We start from the raw sequence: 11,009 nt of genomic DNA on the forward strand, positions 1-11,009 counted from the left end.
TATGATCAGGCACCCACAATTTTAGTTTTGTTTTTAAAACAAATTTTTCAATTATACTTGCGATTACTCATCTACAATATTGATTCTGGTTTCAAAGCCTTGAAATGAATAACGATTGTGATACATCTTGTAGAATCATAATTCTTGGAGTACAATGTTTATCATAATTTTAGTTTCTTGGTGTCTAATTTAATAATGGAATGAAGATTGTATTTTTTTTAAATTGAAATCAATGTAATCACACAAAACTCTAGAACTATAGTTTTGTACCACCGAAAATTATGCATGAATATGAGTAAATGTCAGTAAGAAGTGCACATTGAATGAATTTCCCGATGGGGAGTGGTAATAGATATAATTACGCTGATTGTAAACCATGTAGTAAATGTAGTAATAAATAAAATTGTGTTGAGTATTGTTCAAGAAATTTAAAGTCTTCCTGTCTTCTCATTTAATTTGAAAATATGCATGATAAAGTAAATGTGAATGAATGATAAATAAATTCAGTTAGAGGGGCAAAAAGATGAAAATTTATGTGTGAAGGAAAGTCCCAAATAAATTAATATCCCCAAACAGGAAAAAGTGGGGGACTTCATGCTAGAATTGGTTAGTCGTCTAAATTGAAGCCGATAGTAAATAAATTATTAAAGACCATGCATTAATGAGAGGGTAAAAAAAACCGACAACAAGGTGCAGTGACATTTTCTTCCACTATATATTGTAGTTGTTAGTAGGAAGGAGGCAAGCATGGGAGGTTATCAATCTGAGATCGACACCGGTAGTGATGGATTGGCAATGGAGTCGGCGAACGCACTGTGGTAGAGTTTAAAGAGAGGTAACTAGCAGATGCATTTGATGTCTTTTTCTTATTTGTGCATTCATGCTTTCTTTTATGCAACATAGTGCTGAGTTTTTTTTTTTTTAATTCGGTAATTGAAGCTGATTACAAGAAGTCAACATATTGTGAATACTAGAGCAATGGATTTTGTTAAGCCCAATTTTGTATGATATATAAAATCATAGCGTGCCAAAATCATTAGGTCTCTAACTCTCTAACGTTTTTCTATTTGATTGATGGATGGCTCCATTTTGGATTGCTCTATGGTGCAAAACTGAGTCAGCTTTGCACGGTAGGAAGAACAAAAGGGACAAGGACAACACATGATCATAAGCCAAGCAAGGGACATTTGAGAGAAATAGCTACCGAAGACCAGGCAGAAGGAGTTCTAAACATGGGACCCACTATATTATGTGAACTATGGTTCTGTCTAGATTATTAATTGTTTTTTGGTGTGTTTTTAAAATGTTTTACTCTAATAATATATATGAAAAATATTTGTTGCGATGTTTTCAAAGGTGTTTTTGGAATATATTTTGGGGTATTTTTAAAATTTAAAAACTTTTAAAGATATTTTTTAAAAATTAACACTACCACCCATCACCTCCTCCTTCCTCCTCTCTCTTTCCCTTCCGTCTTCCTCTTCCCCTTCTCCCTCTTCCTTCCTCCTCCCCTTCCCTGCCCCTCTGCCCTTCCTTTTTCCTGCCACTCCCCATTCCTTCTCTCCCCGATCTATCCTCGACTAGATCGAGGCCTCTAGTCATGAAAGGAGGGGAGAAGGAAAGAGAGAAAGGAGGAAGAGAGAGCGAAAGGAAAGAGAAGGAAAGAAAATGAGGAAAAGGTAAGGAAAGGAAAGAGGAGGAAGGAAGAGGATGGTGGCTATGATGGGTGGTGTTGGAGGTGATGTGTGGTGGTGATAGATGAAAGAAGAAGATGGTGTAGATTTTATTTTCAAATTTTTTTGTATATTTGGAATTATTTTTAATATATTGTATAGATGTTGTGTTTTTGAAGTTATTTTTATTTGTGTACTATAGTATTGTATATGAGAAACTTGTTATTCAAAAAATAGGGAATCCAAACAGAGTCATTGTAAATGAATATTATATCCTTGGACAAGTTGCGAGCATGTTCTATGTACCCAAAAAATGGGGGATGCACGGGAGTAGATGCTGGACGGCAAATTGGCGTGAAGAGAAGTAAAAAAATAGTGGGAAGTGTAGAGAAAATAGGACCGAATTTGTTCAACAAAAAACCAAATCAAAATTATGTGTGGAAGTTATCAATCTGAGATCGACGCTGGTAGTGACGAATTGGCAATGGAGTCGGAGAACGCACTATGGAAGAGTCTAAAGAGAGGTAACTAGCAAACACATTTAATGTCTTTTTTTCTGTGTGTTCAAGATTTCTTTTATGTAACATAGTACTAAGTTTTGTTTTTTTAATTTAGTATTTAGAGCTGATTACAAGAAGTCAGTATATTGTGAAAACTAGAGCAGTGGGTTATGTTAAGTCCAATTTTGTATGATATATAAAATAATAGCGTGCTTAGTTGCTTTTTTTTGGGTGTGCATTCACGCTTTCTTATATGTTACATAATCCAAAAAAATTTAGGTTGTGTTTGGATTGTAATTTTCTAGAGTTTTTATAGAAAATAAACTGTAACGATTTGATATATGTAAGGTAAAAAGGTGATTGAGAAATGTGTTCAATAAAAAAGTAGAAATTTTTTGGTAGAAAATCCCTTTCCAAACAAGGCTTTAGAATTTGAAGCTAACTAGGTACATTGTGAAAACTCTAGCAGTGGGTTATGTTAAGTTCAATTTTGTTTGATATATAAAATAATATTGAGCTTACTTGGACTTTGGAGGGTTGAAGCACTATCATAGTGGGCCAGAGAAGTATGGGAAAAAAACTGTCCAAGGGTGATAGGTGGACCCAAGTCTCCATAACAACTAAAATTTGGAATAAAATAATAAGTATTTTTTCATCTAGTATTTTTTGTTCACCTTAGCTCTTAAAAAAATTAGAGAGAAATACCTTATTCTATCCACGAGATATCAACAGCTTTATCCATTCAACAATATATACTATTTCATCCATTCAATAATTATCTGTTCTACAACATATTATACATGTAGACCAGATTATAATTATCTATTTTTAGTGGATCTACCCATCCTAACGATGAGTTTCTTTGACCAATGGTACCTTAATAACATTTATTCACTTCATTATCCATGTTGATTTCTACGAAACTTACATTTTGTCCACAAATGTTTCCTTATCTGCTGAGATTGCTTATTTTCTTTGTTGTTCTAGGAGTTCATGCTTTCTATTGCAACATGAAATTGCTCCTCACTACACACCATCTACATTTGACAAATGATTCCCTTCATCAAATCTATCAACGTTGCAGTGTCATTGCTTTCTTTTGCTATTATATCATTTTACCCTCTTTCTGCCACCGCCATGGGTCTTCTTTTATTATCGTAGTAACCCTATATTACTTTGTGAAAGTTTGGCAACTTGTATTAGGTGTCTTGATTTTTAGTTCCTTGAATTTAGTATTACATTGGTGCCCATCATATTCTTGTATTTGACAGTGTAGTCCTTCATATTATTTTATAGGTACTTAAACGTATGCTTTTGTATATGCCGATTATCTAGCCTCACTGAAGTCCCAGAATCAATTAAGTTCGTCCCATGCTGAGTTGTCAACCTTTTATTGGTTCTGTCCATCATAAGCAGAAGATTCTTTCTTTGCATAGTAGAACATCTGATGCAAACATGAAGAACCAATGCCCTTCCAAAAGAGTTGCAATTGTTCCAATTCGCATTGGTCACGATCCTCCAGCTTATTGAATCAAATGAAAGTAGTTTTATTAGTAATTTTCGTAGTTATTGAAGTCATTTGTTAAGAGTTGTTAAGCAAGGGTTTATTTGTCATTTATCTTGCTGTTTTAGTTGTTAAATTTCAGCTTAATAATTCGGCCAGCAAAGGAACTTGTTTTCACCGAATTCTAGTCATTAGTTTTAGGGTTTAGTTAAGTCCAAATAACTTTAGGGTTTTGAGTCCATGTACGGTTATAAATAGCCTAGTCTTTTCCAGTGTTTTTAGTTAATGAGAATTTTACAGAAATTATGTGAGTTTATTCACTTTCTCTCTCCAAGAGAGTCTTTCTTGAATACTTGAGAGTATTTAATTGAACTTATCAATCAAGTATCCACCTTGATTTCCTCTACCTTACAAATTTGGTTCATTAATTCGATTGGTTACGGGTTGAAATAGTATCAATATTGTTCGTAACTTCTAGGGTTAATTGGGGTCAAGTTTTCCGCTGCCAAACCTTTGGTATTAGTCGTCTAGATCTGGGGCATGTGAATACGGGTTTCGTCTTCGACGGAGTTCGTATCATCTGGTAATCAGAGTTAGTTGACAACTACCAGGTTATATCCTTTTTTTTCTTTTGTGTTTGAGTCAGATTTTTTTTATTGTTTTCCAATTCGGCCTCTCATGTCAAAAAAAAAATTGTGAGTCGCTAGGGTTCTTATTTTTTTCCTTGCTGTTCATATTCTTGCTGCCAAATTCTTACTCTTGTTTACATCGTGCTTTAATCTTGTTGGTATCTTGTCATTCTTGTTTCTTAGGTTTTGAAGTCATCTAAGAGTCAAAAAAAAAAAAAAAATCCGAACGCATAGTTCTTGGAAGATCCGAACACAACCTAGGGTTCTTCTTGACAAAGTGCCTTGCATCTTATGTTACTTGAATCATCCGCAATTGCTTGTCTTATTTCTTGGAAGTTATTGATATATTTCTTGAAATTCTGAAAATTCTTGGGCAAATCTTGAAGTATTAGGTTGACAATCGAGGGTTCTTGAATTCTTGAAATCAAAGATAAACAAATGTTGAACTTGAACCAACCCTAGTTCTTGTTTTCTTGAAGGGTGTGGCTGTCCCTTGTGCAAAAGCCTAAACCAAATCCGTTTCTTAAGTATTTGATCCGAATTAAGAGAAGAGAAAAAGAATCAAAGCTGTTTGCATGGAAAAAAAGAGAGAGAGAGAGAAGAAACAAATTCGGATCACTCTTGGATTGGAAAAACATGAAAGCAACCTGATTTGGGAAACCAAGTCAACTTGAGTTTGCAAAACAAATCCTACTTGCACTCAAACTACCTAATTTCGGATTGTTAGCCTTGCACAAGAGAGAAACCAGAAAAATAAGCGGCTGACCTCCCCATACAACCCAAGAAAACCTTGATTAAACTTCCAAAAACACCAGCCAAGGTGCAATTCGAATAGGGCAATATCTAGGTTCCAAAAAAATTTTGCCATTTTTTTATTCTTGCTTAACCATGTTTGTAATCTGTCTAGCTTTATAAATTAGTGTTTTTGAGTCTCTTTCCAAGTTATATTCGTGTCTAAGAGAACCCAAAAGAAGTCCAAGTCAGTCTTGGTTGTTAGTTTCCTAATTTGGTTCAAACAGTCAAGCCAAAACTATCCTAATTTTGGAGTATTCCTTAAGGGTAGCAATCTGAAGTTTTTCCAGCCTACAATTAGCATCTTTTGGAGTCCTTATCAGTCCTCTACACTTTCCAAATCTCAGCCATTAAACCCGCCACCATCTTGTGCGAAAACATGGTGAAAGTTTAATTGAATCTCATTGAGAAAATCTGATTTCTTCAAGAGAGGCAATCAATTGATTTGAGAAGTGATTGGTGAGACCATTAGAGTGTCATAAGCTTGAGTGATACACGAGAGTAGAGTGTACATATGTGAGCTTGTGTGTGGGAGAAAAATTCTTTTCTCTGCTAACTGTTTTTGCAAGTCACCTAATCATGCCTAATGGAGTTGCATCTTACTCATACAATCAAGAACTCTTGGAGAATGAGCCTCTTAAGAGGAGGGGTTCCAAGCAAACTACTTCCAAGTACTCTGGTTCCATGCAATCTAGTTCACAACATGAGTTTCGTTCACTTGGAGAGGAGATGGAACGTTACCATGCTTCGTGTGCATATGAAAGATGGAACGTTACCATGCTTCGTGTGCATATGAAAGGTAAAAACGTGCTTGTGATGAGTATGAGAAGGAGCAAAGAAGTTTGCCCCGAGCATCTAAATCGAGGTCAACCTCAAGCAAACGAGATTCATCTAAGAAGTGTCTTGACAATCAAGTCAAGGAGTTCAAGAATTCTCGAATTGAGTCAAAGCCTCATGAATCAAAGGATGATTTCCGAGGTCGGACTAAGGAATTGGTGGATTCTATGATGGGAGGAATTAACCAAGTGCTGCATTCATACTTTGAACAACTTAATCAAGTGTCAACTGGTGGTAATAAAGGAAAAATTCATCCTAGTCCCTCATTGATTGAAGAGCTGCATATGAATGAGTTGCAGCCGAGCCATGAACATGAGCTAGACAAAAAAAATCAGCACTCAAGTGCAATGAGTGCACAATGGGCCCAGAAGAATAGAGTGGAAAAATGCAAGAACAATTTGGTTTTAGTGAAGAGTAAAGAGGAAGAGTTGGCCGTGTTGGCAAAAGTTGAAAGTGTGAAAATTTTGTTTTCTAACCGGCTAACATGTGTTTTGTTTAGTATCTCCTCTTTTGTGTAGATTAAACAAAGTCAAGTAGGGTTGATCATGGCATGTTCCATTTCAAAGTCATTTGGACACTTTGCGAGTTTCCATGGAGTTTGTCTTCTAGGAGTTAAATCTTTGGGTATCAATTCATGGAACAATGTCAATTCAAACCTGTCTACGCCATCAGAGGATTGATTCTAACTCATCTTAAAAAGAGAATTCCAGATTCTACTTCTTGTTCTTTACCTATGGTTCATTCATCATTTTTGCCTTATTTTGAGCATGTTACTAGTCCTAATTCTTGTTGTTCTTATGTAGATTTTGATGAGAAGTGTAAAGAACTAGCACTGGAATCTCAAGTTGAATCAATTGGTGAAAGGAATATTGAAATGTCAAAGGGAGTTTTCACATTTAAATCTTATTCTACACCTTTTTGCCATTTAGCTAATGATGTCCCATTACTTCTTTATCCAATTTCTGGTTCAAAACAAGCTGAAACTTATTTCGCTTTTGCAGGTAGTAAAGCTGTCCGAAATTTTCCAGCTTTGACTAAAGAGTTGCAACCTGATTTTATACTTGTTCCAGCTGCATGTTGTGATCTTTCTTGCATATTCACATGTCCAAAAGCTGGTCACCACGAGCTCATTTTATCAACTCCAACTTGCGTAGATTCATGTGATTCGTATGGAGTGAGCCTCACTTCATTGCTGCCACTTATGTTGGGTGATACACACAAGTGTGTCAACCAAGATCCGAATGTTATTCTTACCTCGCTGGTTCATGCATCTATGGATGTGCAACATGATTGGTTCATTGTTCTATCTTTAGATGGGCAAGTTGTGCCAAATCAGCAACAACTAGGGTCGAATTATACCACCTTGCACAACCAGATTCGGGATTTCTCTAGCTTCAATGAGCATCATTATGATGATTCTTATCTTGTGCACGTGAATTGTAAGTTATTGCATAGTTTTATACCTATGAATACTAACTATGTGATTTATTGTGTAGGTGACAAGATGACAGTCTATCCCCGAAGGATAATTAAAAAGTTTTCGAATGCAATTTGGAATTTACACAAGGCTTACACAAGCTCTTTTCTATCTTGGCGCATGTCTTTGTTTGAGAGCCTCATGAATCTGACAAAACAGCATTTAACTTGGCTCGTGACCCTTCATTTATTTCCAACGTGGCTATCCTCTAAGCACACCGTCGATTTGTGGACAAATCACTTTCAAGAGGAGGGGAATGATGCAAACATGAAGAACCAGTGCCCTTCCAAAAGAGTTACAATCGGTCCGATTCGCATTGGTCACGATCCTCCAGCTTATTGAGTCAAATGAAGAGTAGTTTCATTAATAATTTTCATAGCTATTGAAGTTGTTTGTTAAGGGTTGTTAAGCAAGGGTTTATTTGTCATTTATCTTGCTGTTTTAGTTGTTAATTTTCAGCTTAATAATTCGGCTAGCAAAGGAACTTGTTTTAGTCGAATTCTAGTCATTAGTTTTAGGGTTTAGTTAAGTCCAAATAACTTTAGGGTTTTGAATCCATGTAAGACTATATATAGTCTAGTCTTTTCCAATATTTTTAGTTAATGAGAATTTTACAGAAATTATATGAGTTTATTCACTTTCTTTCTCCAAAAGAGCCTTTCTTGAATACTTGAGATTCTTGAGAGTATTCAATTGAATTTATCAATCAAGTATCCACCTTGATTGTAGCGTTCCTCTACCTTACAAATTTGGTTCATTAATTCGATTGGTTACGGGTTGAGATAGTATCAATATTGTTCGTGACTTCTAGGGTTAATTAGGATCAAATTTTTCGCTGCCAAACCTTCGATATTAGTCGTCTAGATCCGAGACATATGAATACGAGTTTCGTCTTCAACAAAGTTCGTATCAACATCTCTCCGTTTAGTGCCCATGTTTGTTTGTCTGTTTGTGTTAGACCAAAAAATTTTTTTTTTCAAACTTTAGGCTTTGTTTGGAAGTCTTATTTTTGGCCTATTATTAATTAACAAAATTTTTACAACTTTAATCTACAATAATCTTTTAAAAACATCTCAAATTTTTATAATACATATTCCAAAATATCTAAAGACACAAAATATTTTTTCTTTATTTCCCTTCTTCTTCTTCTTTTTCCCTCTCCCTCCATCCCTTTTTCTTCTTTTCCCTCCCTCTCTTCTCTTTTTCTCATTCTTCTCCTCCCTTATTCCCCTTCTTTTCGGAAAGGAGGAGAGGACAGGGAGAGAGAGAGAGAGAGAGAGAGAGAGAGAGAGGGTAAAAAAGAGGAGAGGGTAATATAGCAGTAGTCTATGGTTGACTGTGGGTGGGGAGAGAAGAGGAAGAGTAGTGATGGTGTGGGGAGAAAGAAGAAGAAGGAAAAAAGGGGAAAAAAGAAAGAAAATGAAAAGGAAAATGAAAATAAGAATTTTTTCCAAATCTCTTAGATATATAAGAATTTTTCTACAAATTCTACAATAAGTTAACGTAAAATTTTAAACAAACACTCAAAAAACACACCATCCCAACAAACCCTTAGTTACATGAACTTGCTAAAACATGGTGATATTTATTGTTTGTCTAGAGTTAATTAGAATGAACTAATGAGTATAATAGACTCATTTTATAAGTTTTTTGATTAACTACTTTTCAGTAGAAATTAATGTTTACTCACCCTTATAACTCATATTTTAATTAAAAAAAATAATAGTAATTATAAAATACTAAAAGAAATTGAAAGAGTAAGGAAAATTTAGAAGAAAAAGAAGTAGGAAAAAGAAAAAAATTGTAAAACCAATACCTAGTTTTGATTACCAAACACTTTAGGTGTAGTTATACAATTCATATTCAATTTAACAGTAGATGTAGTTATACTATTCATTATAGGATCATTTTTTCTATAAATTATTGAAAATTTTTGGCAAGTAATATAAAGCTTGAAAGTTAATTATATGCACCATTGGAATTGTTTACCAAGAGAAAAGAAAAAAAAATAAAAAATTTCATGTGTTACATTTAATCCTAATTTGAATTATATTCACAATTATAGGATCTAATTAATTATCAAATATGAGAATGATGTCTATAGACCCCAAGCTTTTATGAAAATGTTTTTTTTCTTTACGTCATTGTTGATTTTTTATCTTTAATGTACCTTGTTCCACTTTGTTGTTATTAACGTGCTTTGGACGCATTGCCATACATTTCGTTTTACTGGCATAATCTTGTTGTGCACTGTTGTGGATCACAAGTTATTCCACCCAAATTTTTACTCAATTGATTGTGGGCTTCAAAATTGATCCATCAAATTGATTCGTCAAGAAATTTATCCTGGGATGCTGTTTATGAGCAAAAATGTAAATACTTCAAGTCCCAGTTTAAACCCTTGGCAAGCAAGTTCTCAACTGCGCCTTGAAGTAGGGGCATTTGTAGATAAAGAAATTTTATTTAATTTATTTAGTCGAGATAAAATAAATTAAATTGGTTTTGATTAAATTAAATTAAATTATAGAAGTCCATTATATTTTGAGCTGACAAATTGGGCCACAATTATAAGAGCTATTAAGTCAAATTAAATTTGTGATGTCCATTTATACTGAAGTGAATTAATTGATTTATTAATTCACAATGGGCTATTTGGGCAGACCCACTATTCAAGTCTAAGTTAAATGGGTTTCTTGAATTACAAGTCATCCAAAATGCAGGAAGGTTCTAGAGGATTTTCTTGAAGACACAACCTACATATTTTGGCTATAAGTAGAGGTCTTCCTCAAATTAAGACACATTGAAATTCCTAAATTCTGAAGAAACTTTGTCAAATTCTCAAGAGCCTTTTTCCTCAAATCTAAATCCAAATCAAGTCAAACAAATTCTCCTTCCGTTTGTGTTGAAGACTTAAATCTTTAAGTGTTCAACGCCATCATCAAATCATGTTTTCTATGCCCAAATCATAGGAACTATCCTCTTGATCGGAGAACAAGCCTCTTCGGTCCTTCAATTAAAGTCTTTTTAAGAGAGGAATCAGAGAATTAATTTATTTGATTCAAGAATTTTCAGAGATTATAACCCTCTTATTATTTGATCTTTTGTGCAAGTTTTCTTATCTTTTATTTACATGGAGATTTATTATTCACAAGTTTTGTGTTCCATATTTTGTACAGGTTTTGCACCTCATGACCTGAGAAAGTTGTTGATGTAGTTTAATCAGTTTGGTTTGGATTTCTTTCATAAATAGAATCTTGAATTTAGGCTTTGTGTTCTTGAGCTTTGAAGCTTTAATTTATTTGAATCTAGTGGTTTGGCGCTTGGTTTTGATGTTTCAAGTCATGTTTAAATGTCTTGGGTAGTCGAATCTTGTAGGAATAATGAGGAAAAATTGACCATAGCTATCTTCCGATTAGTTTCCCACCATTTTGGCCAGAAAATTTGTGTAATCTGGCAAGATCTCTCACATATGGCTTGGACTGATTTATTTCTTGATTTGAGTCAGGTTGATGATGTATATTTGCGTCAACTTAGTTCAAACTCCCTTTTTTTGAGCTAATTACATCCACCTCTTCTATGTTTCAGCCAAACTATACT

Source organism: Coffea arabica, chromosome 10c (assembly GCF_036785885.1).
Source record: "Coffea arabica cultivar ET-39 chromosome 10c, Coffea Arabica ET-39 HiFi, whole genome shotgun sequence".
Classification (NCBI taxonomy): domain Eukaryota; kingdom Viridiplantae; phylum Streptophyta; class Magnoliopsida; order Gentianales; family Rubiaceae; genus Coffea; species Coffea arabica.